Source organism: Calidris pugnax, unplaced genomic scaffold (genome assembly GCF_001431845.1).
Source record: "Calidris pugnax isolate Ruff unplaced genomic scaffold, ASM143184v1 scaffold44, whole genome shotgun sequence".
NCBI lineage: Eukaryota > Metazoa > Chordata > Aves > Charadriiformes > Scolopacidae > Calidris > Calidris pugnax.
Genome location: NW_015094506.1, coordinates 38,806,837 through 38,817,410, shown reverse-complemented (window position 1 = coordinate 38,817,410; position 10,574 = coordinate 38,806,837).

Below are 10,574 nucleotides of genomic sequence, written 5' to 3'. Positions count from 1 at the left end.
CCAGTGTAACACACAGAAAAGGTCACCGGTACACTCTATTGTAAACTTTTCCATCTCTCCTCAGTAAGGAAGTCACCTGTTCTTTTGCCAGATGTAGGTTCAGTCTCAGAACAAGGATTCCTCAAAATCAGTGTGTGTACTCTCTGCACCCTAGCAGAGAGCACCATATCCAAAAGCAGAAGTAGCAACTATGCAAGGGAGAGGATTCATCAGAGGTCAGGGAGGAACATTTCTCGTAGATGACTAATAGTAAGGGATGGGCAAACCTTGTGTTGTTTTGAGGTTTTTGTGAACCTGGTGAACTGTACTTTTGGTTTCACAGGGATTGTGAACTGTTCCATCTTCCACCTTCTCCTTTTCCACGTGGTATTTTTCAGGATGGGGATTTTGTTGATTTTTAATTTTTTTTTTTTTTTACTGTAAAAGAGAGATCCCGCTCTATGTATTAATGCTTGAACAATCATTCCACTTCAGCAGGTTCTCAGGAAAGTACTGGGTGTGATCAGTTTCTGTCTATATCATCTCCTTTTATTCTCAGTATTTGCATTTTAATGATATTTTCTTCTCAGTATTAAAGCACAATATATTGGGTCAGTATCAAGAGGAACTACAGCTTATTCTTTCTGTAGGTCTATGTAACTCCAGTTTTAAATGAGTTAAGCTTCTTTCCTTTACTCTTCATTTAATCTAAATAATCTGATTTTATATAATTCTATAGTATATTCTTTTAAATTGTGTTTATATAACATTTATCCTCTCTGTTCCCTTTTTCAGTCACTGATCTTTGAAAGCACAAATCAGAATCAGGACCCTCCTGGTTTCATTAAGTCCTTGCACCATTGAGTCAGGTCCTTGGACTCCACAAAATTTAAGAGGATTTTAGAACAGAAAACCATATTCTTTCTTGATTGTCACCTGTAGGAATCTCTCAAAGAGGTAGTTTTACATTACTGCCTCCTCATTTAAATCTCTATTACACTGTGTGTGTCTGTTACATGTTTAAAACAGGTTGATTTATTGGGTATGCTGCTACTTCTACTTTGCACCTGATGAATTGTAAGGAGAGAAACTTCAGACATTGCATCGGGATGACCTGCAAGGTGACCTGAAAGGAAATAGTCAATAATCTGGGAACTTTGTTAAGTGAATTGTGGTTTGAATATCTTTATTTTATAAATGGAATAGATTTTTTTTTTTCTTCTGGGATAGTATTTTGGTAGATCATTGCTGTGTTCTAAATTTTACCTTTAGTGGATGCCAATTATGTTAATGAATCCTAGCTGGCCAATCAACGAAGAGTCAAAGCTATTTTCTGTTTGTAAAGTATACTAATTGAGATCACTATACACAGTTTAATTGTGTTGGTAAATACTGTAATGTTTCATTTCTAAACAGTTCATCTTTTAATGGAGGAGGAGGATTGGGGGATTTAGTAATTTGCCAAAAATGAAGACATATTTTCTCATTACAGAGGTTATTCATTAGCATCAGTGCTTACAAAAAAAATCCCCTAAGGCACAAATATATGTATATAATTTTTAAAAAAGGAAGTAAAGCTTTTATCTAAAATAGAACTTAAAACAGAAATTGAAGCCAACTTTGTTGAAAGCTCCACACATTTTAAGCTGACTCTAGGGTACACAACAAATAGATGTGGAGTGTTGCAAAACTCAAATGTTAAAGCAACAGAGCGCAGTCTGGGTACTGCTAAGATATAGAAGAATTGTCCAAAAGCCCTTGGTGAAATTATAATAAATTAATTATGCAAACTATGCTGTGTAGTATTTCTGCACTATTTACTATTTTGCCATAAAAGGATTTCTCAATGGAGAAGATTACTTTTACAAGAATTGTAGATTTATAATAGAAACAGACATCTTTCAGTATATAGCCTGAGAAAAAATGAGGCTCTGTAGTTGAATTCAGTTCTTTTTGCAAGAATACCCTTTTCATTTGCATTACTGCAACAAAATTAATATTAGAGCCACCGACAGAGATGTGATTTACTACAAGTAAAAGGAGAGATTGGCAGATTTATATTCCCTAAGCACTTTCCCACAACAGCTCTTCTGATGACGAGCCAACCTAGCAAGTTTTGGCTTGCAGTTTCGGTGGTTTGCAAACTGTTTCATTTTGAAAGTATGGGAGTTACTCAACACCGGGGGCCAAGTGATGATCTGAATTGTGCTGGAGTTACACTCGTGCTTTTCTGGTTACTATTTTGGAACAACTGCTAATGTACACTGCTATTCAGATCATGATCCGGTCCAGTTCCCCTATACATCGTAGAAGGAGGTGGAAGAAAGGAAATGAAATTCATCTCCTCTGTGGTAGAGCTTTGAATGTGTCTGCCTTTTTTGCATTAAGGCTAGGGAAAGCCTAGGGCACATATTTTATACACCTACTGAACTGCCCTGTTAAGATGCGTATCTCTGCACTGACTGTAGGAGCAGTCTGGTTACCTAACTACCTCAGACCAAAATCTTAACCTTTGTACAGCTAGAACGAGGCAAAAAGAGTCCCACTCTAGGAAAATTGACAGGAAAAGGAGACGGTGTATTCTTCTGTCACCTTGAAAGAAAACGGTCCTTTACATTAGTAATATTTTTGCTTGTAAAGGTGTTCATACTGGGTTTTTTTTATAGCCCAGATTAATGTTAGAAGTTTGCTAAGCCTCAGAAGTCAATGTAATTTCATCCTGCAATAGAATATTTTAAAGAATATTTTTTAAGAAAAAGAGTGCAAGAGTGTGGAATCTAGTGCAAACACTGCCCTCTGCTTTATGCTGATTCTTCCCAATCAAAAGCAGTAATTGAGTTGCATCAGGAAAAGTACTTTTATGGGTACCAGAAATCAAGAAGCCGGGTTATTTTCATGTGATTGCAATTGATTGACTTTGTTTTTCATGGAAGTGTGAGCTCTGATTGAAACTTTTACCACAAATGAAATATTTATAAAGCCTTTCTGTTGCTCTCGGTGTCTAACATGGAATGACTTCTTGCTACAGTCGTTCCTGTGAGGACATGAAGAGCTACTGTAGGAAAAACTGCAAGAGCGTGTCAAATGTAGGCTAGCTGAAGAAGATGCAAGGGAGGCTGGAATGTTTCTTATGAATATATCAACAGACTAATTACCGGTAGGTGGGAAAGGAAAAAGGGTGGTGATGGCCCAAGGTAAATGTTATTCATAAATGAGTTTAGATTGTGAATTTGAAAATTTCCAAGAAAGAAATGATACTCTGGGGCAGTCTTCTGGGAGAGCAAAAAACCAGACTACTGTTAAGATGAGCCTGATCACTTTAAGAGAAAGGTCATATTATGTTAGATAACAAAAGACTGCACTTGGTGACCCAAGAATAGTCTTTTGATAACAGATTTTGAAGGCCATAGAACACAGAGCACTCCTACATTTTCTGCTTTTAGTCAAAGGCATTAGTAAATATCAATATATAGCTTATGACACTTCCCTTCATGATAAAAAGGCATCTGAAGATAATGGAAATTGCTGATAATCTCCTTAGAGTTCCGTGAACAAGGAAATTTTCTATGATTTGATGGAGAAAAGGAAAAAATGATATTAAGGTCTTTTCTATAGTGGGAATATTTTTTTTTTACCAGTTGTTCAGCTGTAGAAGTAATATTGGTTACATAAATGCATACAAAACTGAAATACCCCCACTGCTATACCCCCTAATTCTGAAAATACTCCTGTTTATGTTTTGGTATTTAAAATTATTCTTTGAACATTCAAGTTACCTCATTACTATGGACTTTTTTGGGATCTATGTTGTGAAGCACAGACATGAGACAGTGTTGAAAGTATTTGAAATAGTTTTGCACAAGTAAAGGATTTAGGTATAACTGGAAACTAAGCTGTAGTTTAAAATAATAGCAGGATTTGGACTAGGACGAGACATTTCTAACTATGCAGGAAGATATGTGTACTCATTCTGAATCATGCACACTCACATGCACACACACTCAGAGATATGCTCTTAATCTATCAAAATATTATCAGTTACGATTAAGAGTCAGACTTCAATCTGCAGGTGCAAGGGCACTTTGAGACTATAGCCTGTCCTTAATTCACCCTGTTGTTAATGAGTGGCTTGATTTAAAACATGTTCAGGCCTTCAGATAAGTCAAAATAGTGAACAGAGGTCTTGACAAAGTCTTGTATATTTGAAATTGTTTCCATATATACATATGTACGTGTCACAAGATGTTATGTATATTCTGTGGAAGCAGACAGCATACAATGACCACATTTACAAGGATCACTAGAATTCTGTTGCCAGAGATTGGGCTAGCAACGTCTTAGCTAACTAGACTGTATAACAAAGTCAGAGTAGGTATTTTTTTCTTTCCCACACTACATGTTATTATTAGCTTTATGTTGTAATTAATGGCTAGTGAAGTGTTATTTAACTATTCCTGAGCATACTGAAGGTTTGTCTTTAAATGTGATAACCATGGCTACCACGGTTGTCCTTCTGCTTTAAACAGTGCCTCAGTTGTGTACACACTATTCTCTCTATGTTGATGCCATTCTTGGATCAACCAGATGTAGTCTGTTGAATCCTGTCGCAATGGTTTAAACTGTTTTCCCCAGAAGTCTGTCTCGCCTCTCTGCCAAAGACTGTCCTGTTCAAAAAAAATCAATAGAAAAGAGTGTTTGCTTGCTCAAAGACACTATCCCACAGCATTGGTCAAACCTATGGTTATTAGAGACTTAAGATAAGAATTTTGACTTTTTATTGGAGCTAAATTTATTCAGTGACTTTCATGTACTTCTTCTAAGTCTTTTTCAAAAATACTAATCTCTCAGAAGGTGATTGGGTAGTCAGTTTGGAGAGCAATGCCTAAAATCATTAAAGCAAGATTTAACCTAAATAGTCCATTAGAGACCATGACTGTAAAAGAAAAAAATATTTTATGTCTATTTTTTAATTATTTTATTAGTCTGTTCATCTATGTTAAATTTATCAATATGTGAATATTTAACGTTTACTGGTAAAAGTATTCTGAAAGAAGGACTTTTAAGACACGCATATAAGTCTCTGAGGAAAAATCATGTCTTAAGTTTGTGGTATGTTCATCTGATTGGAAAGGCCTAACAATCCCAAGATATTTATTTCATCCATTATGACTAAAGAACAGAATTAGCATTTTCAATGACTGAGTTTAATCATGTTGGAAGTGGCCTCAGAAGTTCTGTAGTCCAACCTTCTGCTCAAAGCAAGATTGACTTGAGGTTAGACCAGGTAGTTCAGGGTTTTATCCAGCTGAGTCCTGAAAACCTCCAAGGACAGACAGAGCCTGTGCGGCACCTCTGGGCAGCCTGACTGTCTTCATGGGGAAACAGGTTCTTCTTATATGTAGATGGAACCCCTCTTTTTCAATTGATGCTCATTGTTTCTTGCCCTCCCACCATGTGCCATTGTGAGAAGTCTAGTTCTGTCTTCTCAGTAACCTTCTTGTAGGTACTGGCAGGCTACTGTTAGCTTCTACCAAAGCCATCTCTTCTCCAGACTGGACAAGCCCAGCTTCATCAGGCTGAGCAAGTGCTTCAGCTCCCAAACATCTTCACATTTCCTCACTGAACTCACTGCAGTTTATCAATGTCCGTTTTGCACTAGAGACACCAAAACAGAGCACAGTACTCTCACTGTGGTATGATGAGTGCTGAGTAGAGGGGAATAGTGCCTTTCTTCAATTTACTGGCTACGTTCCTGCTAATACATCCCAGAACACTGCTGGTGTATTATTTTTTCTTTCTTTCTATTCTTTTTTTTTTTTTTTCCCTGCCAGGTCATACAACTTGCTCATGCTCAGCTTGCTGTCTACTGAGATTCTGTTCCCCAGAGATACTTCACAGCCAGTCAGTCCCCAGCCTGTATCATTGCAAAGGACTTCTCCATCCAATGTGCTGGAGTTTACATTTGTCCTTGTTGAACTTCATGAGGCTTCTTGGTTCTTTCCTTCAGCAGATCTAGGTCCCTCTGGATGACAGCCTTGCCCTCCAGCCTGTAAACTGTTCACCCCAAGTTGGTGTCATCTGCAAACTTGACAAGAATGCACTCCAGTGACTCCTTCTTCTTAATTTTTTCCAGAATTAATTCTCCCACTTGAAAGCCCTAGCAGACTACAGTGACTGGTCACAGCAGAACTGGGTATGGCATGGTAATCATCTGCCAAGATTTCACTGTTCTTTAACTTCATTTTTTTAGTTAATACAGTAAAAAAATGGAAATTTTGTAAAAGATGTATGGATTTTATTGATATTGTGATGTGATTCTGGAATGATAAACCAGCTTTAAAAACATAACACTTACCTGGTTTGGAACTTTTCTGTGTTGGCCACATAAGTAATAGATTAAGCAGGATAACAAAAGTCAAGTGCAGGATTGGTGATGTGTGGGATTTTTTTCACCCTGTACTGTTGATTTGCAGCTATACAAAAAAATGTCATTCACTGCTTTCAATTATTAGACTTACATTTTTGGTTGGTTCTGGGTACCAATGATTCTGAGTACCATAACTTGGCAAAAGACAGGTTCTAGCATGCTGAGAGACTTGTGGAATTACTGAGCACTAGTCCTCTGACAATCAGTTCATCTTATTGTGATCTTGTGTATGCTCATCAATTTGTGTGACCCATTTGTTAGGAACTCCGAGCAGAGAAGATAACAGGAAAATAGCCTATTGACATGCAGTAGCATAGATACAATCAAGCAGGCTGGCCTAAGTGATGCTTGCAAATACAGCTCTCAAAATTACAGAGGTTTCACATAGGTCAAGACACACAGAAAAAGCAAATTAATTGCACATTCATCAATATATTACCCGGTTACTTTCTCATGAATGACCAGGGAATCATAACCAACTTTGGTAACGGATACACTAAATCAGTTAAACAATCAGTGTCTTAATTGGCAATTTGAGTTTGATGTCTGCGCAGAATTATGGAAAGCAGGAATATGGAATTGTTCATTAAATCTGTCCCAGGATGTCTGTTGGTACCAATAATTTCTTCAAAGTTTTGTCACCTTCAGTGAGTATTTCTTATCTATAAAATGTAAAATGCTTCTTTTAACCCCTACAGTGTAGTTCCACGGTAGCACCTGTGGGATGTACAGCTCACTGGGTGAGGGAGAAAGTGATATTGCAAGGTTTCACAAACCAGCTCCTTCTTCTGCCAGAAATCCCTGGTGCTAGGTGGTGAGTGGTAGTCTTGTTTCATGGATATAAGCCATGAAGAAAGTCATGTAGAGACAGAACTTCGATTCCTGAGTATTTGTGGTTGCTACAGCCTTCAGTGGGGGCTGAGACGTCTGCGTTTACCCACGGAATTCACTAAAAAAGTAAAGCAGCAGTTTCTTTTAGCTCTTGACCTGTCTAATGTGTTTGGTCAGAACCTCAAAAGATATAAATGTAGCATCACTTGTAATTTTTCTTACATTTTATCTTGATCTATGGTATATTACAGCTGCTCATGTTCATCTGTTCTCCACCCTAGCAATGTGGCTTCAGGCACAGCATAGCAGGTGGGGAGGTGTTAATGAGAGATGGACTTGAAATGAGATTAAGTGAGTTACAGCACTAATGTGTGATTCTGCAACACGAAGATGGGATGGGGGGGGTGTGTGTATGTGTGTAAAAATGAAAACGTGTGGAATTGATGGGTCAGAAAGGACCTGCAGAAGTTTGTTCAGGTGTCCTCTTTAATACACATAGCAAAGAATGCTGCTTGATACTTTATGCTCTATGCCTGGATTTTCTGGTAGTTTTAATATGGCTTTTGGAGTTAGAAAAATTAAGATTGTCATTAGACTATCTTTTAAAAGTGAAACGCAAAAGAGGTTTTAAAAGGCTGTATTGACAAGTTTAACTACTTGCGTGTAGGAGTTTCAACTACCATATTTTGTAAGCAGTCTCCAAGATTAAACATTGACTGATAACAGAAAGGGTGATCTGGAGCTCAGTGATGTTACCACCACCTCCAAGAGGCTTTTTTTCAGGCTCACTGTGACCAGCACTCTGAACAAGTTAGGTAGAATTCTTTTCTTAACCCTGAAGTTAAATGTTTCCCATTTAATCAACATTTTTTTTTGCAGTGTAAGAAGATTGCTTAAAGCAAACAAAATCACCTCTGGTATATTCAGAGCTTGAGCATTTTCTTAATTAGAGTGCTATATTTCAGCAACAGCCCTGGAACCTTGTCAGGGTCCCCTGCTGAGATGTGCATGAGGTGCATGTGATTTGCAATAATCTCTTAGCAACAACATTTCTATGAATTGATAAATTACTGCATATTTATTCTGCTTAAAAATTATGTCCTTTGACAGTGCACTGTAGGAAATGTCTCAGCAAGAAGCAGAAACATAGTCTTGAAAAATGGAATATAGTTTCAAACCAAAGCAGAACAATTTTTTCAGTCTCAGCTCTAAAAAGGTAAGCTGTAGTAGGTATTAAACCCTTTGTGAGCTGCATATATTAACCATTGAAACACTCAATTACTGTTATTGCTATGTCAATATAATACACCTACAGCAGTTAGTAGGGCTTACCTTTTGTACAGATCCTGTAGCTAGAACACCAAAAGATATTAAAAATGGCCGGAGCAATGCCCCTGATTTACATCTTTGATGGTGTCAAGAAAAGTGATTGGAGTAAAACAAGCCCTCATCTGACTCTGTGAAGAGTTAGATTATTCTTCCTGTGACCAACTCTAATTTTTCATCAGGCCTAAAACCTCAAAAGTTCTAGAGAAATGGAAGTGGAGGTTGGCTGATTTCCAAGAGACAACTAAGTGGGTGCCAGTTAAAAGCTGTCAGTCGCCTCTGCCCAAATCCATCCCTGATACACAGTTGCTGTGAGCAAGACGAGCCTCTTCCTCTGATGAAAAAAGGAACCCCAGTCTCCTGACCTCCAGACAGCTATTCTATGTGCAGTGCTGCCTCGCATCACCCCTTTGTTCTGTTTGTTTTCAAAGATCACTCTTTCAGCTTTTCCATGTAACAGGTTGTTAATAGATACTTGCTTTTGTATCAGAGGCTGACGAAAACATGAGGAGGTACTACTGAGGCAGTTGGTTTGTTTATGAAATGTCAGAGCACAACACCTGGAGAGATAGTATGCACTGCAGATGCACTATCTAAAAAAGATAAAAAATGACCTTCCAGAGATTCATCTGAGGCCTTCAGGGTAGTAATCTACCACTTGTGAAAATTCTTCTGCCCCTCAAATCCCATTTTAAATAGCCAAACTATCCATATGTCCCTGAGCTTGGTGATAGTACTCTTGGGTGCACTGGCAATGATTGCTGAAGTCAGAAATGATCAACATATCCAATATGCCACTTAGAGCAGCAGCAGATGTTTCTGGCTTTCAGATGGTAAGGGAATTACTGCCTAGGAAATCTGGATTGTGGATTGCTTTTTGCTTTTCCCCTTTTTCCCATTCTGTAGTCAAGATTAAGATAGGGTGGGGTTTTTTTTTCAGATACTTATTGCTTCATATTTGATTTGATTTGACTGCCTTAGAACCACTCTTTACAATACATTATCAAAGAGTTATTGGTTCCCCACACAGCCATCTTGGTTGTTTCAGAGGCAAAACAGAGGGAAAATGTGGTAAATTGTCCTTTTCAGCCTGTGATACAATCTCGAGTCTCGTGATTCCCAAAGCTGGGGTGATGCTCAGAGGGGGTCTCTTTTGTGGTACAAACCTTTCCACTAATGGCATGCAAGCTGAGACAATAAGACAGAATTCCTCTTGGAATTATCCAAAATCTCTGGTACAATCTGAACAAGGTACTTTCCAATATACAGCTAACATACAGTGTGCAGAAGTAGAAAGCGTGACTCATCCCACTGCTTTCCCTAGGTGTGAAAGAAATGGCCACGGTGCAGTAGTTCTTGTGTGATGTCCTTTGCTGCATTTCCCGTATGCCATTCTGTCTGAATTAGGTAGAAACCCGATGCCTGAAATATGCCTTTCGATATCGGAGCACACAGTATCCTTCTATGGACGTACTTATGGAAGCATGAGTACAGCAGGACTGAGGAGGTGCTTTATATATGAAGACATTTCCCTCCCTTAGGATTTGTGGCAAGAAGAAAGGCTTTCAGCTTGGCTTCACAAGGCTCAGGACAAGATGGCACTAAGAAGTTGGAATATAATTAAAAAAGTCTTTCCACAGCTTTCACACAACCCCCTATACATCTTTGTAGGGCTTCAACCTAATTACTATTTGTCTTTTTTTTAATGCCTTGTTACTGAAAATTCATAACAAATTAACTGTTAAGCAGTTTCCACACTCCTATCAAGTTAACTCCAACTGAGGATAAGAACTTCCCTGATACTGTTCAATTGATGACACTTTTGCTGAATGCAGACTCCATGTTTGACTGTCCTCTGCTGAGGATGAAAAGTAACTCCACTGATGACATCCCAACGTAAATACCATGTGAGCAAAAAGGGAACCGGATCATAATACATAAAAACATAATAAAAAGTAAAAAAAATTGAAAGTTACTTTTCCTTTCTTTCTTTCTTTTTTTTTTTTTTTTT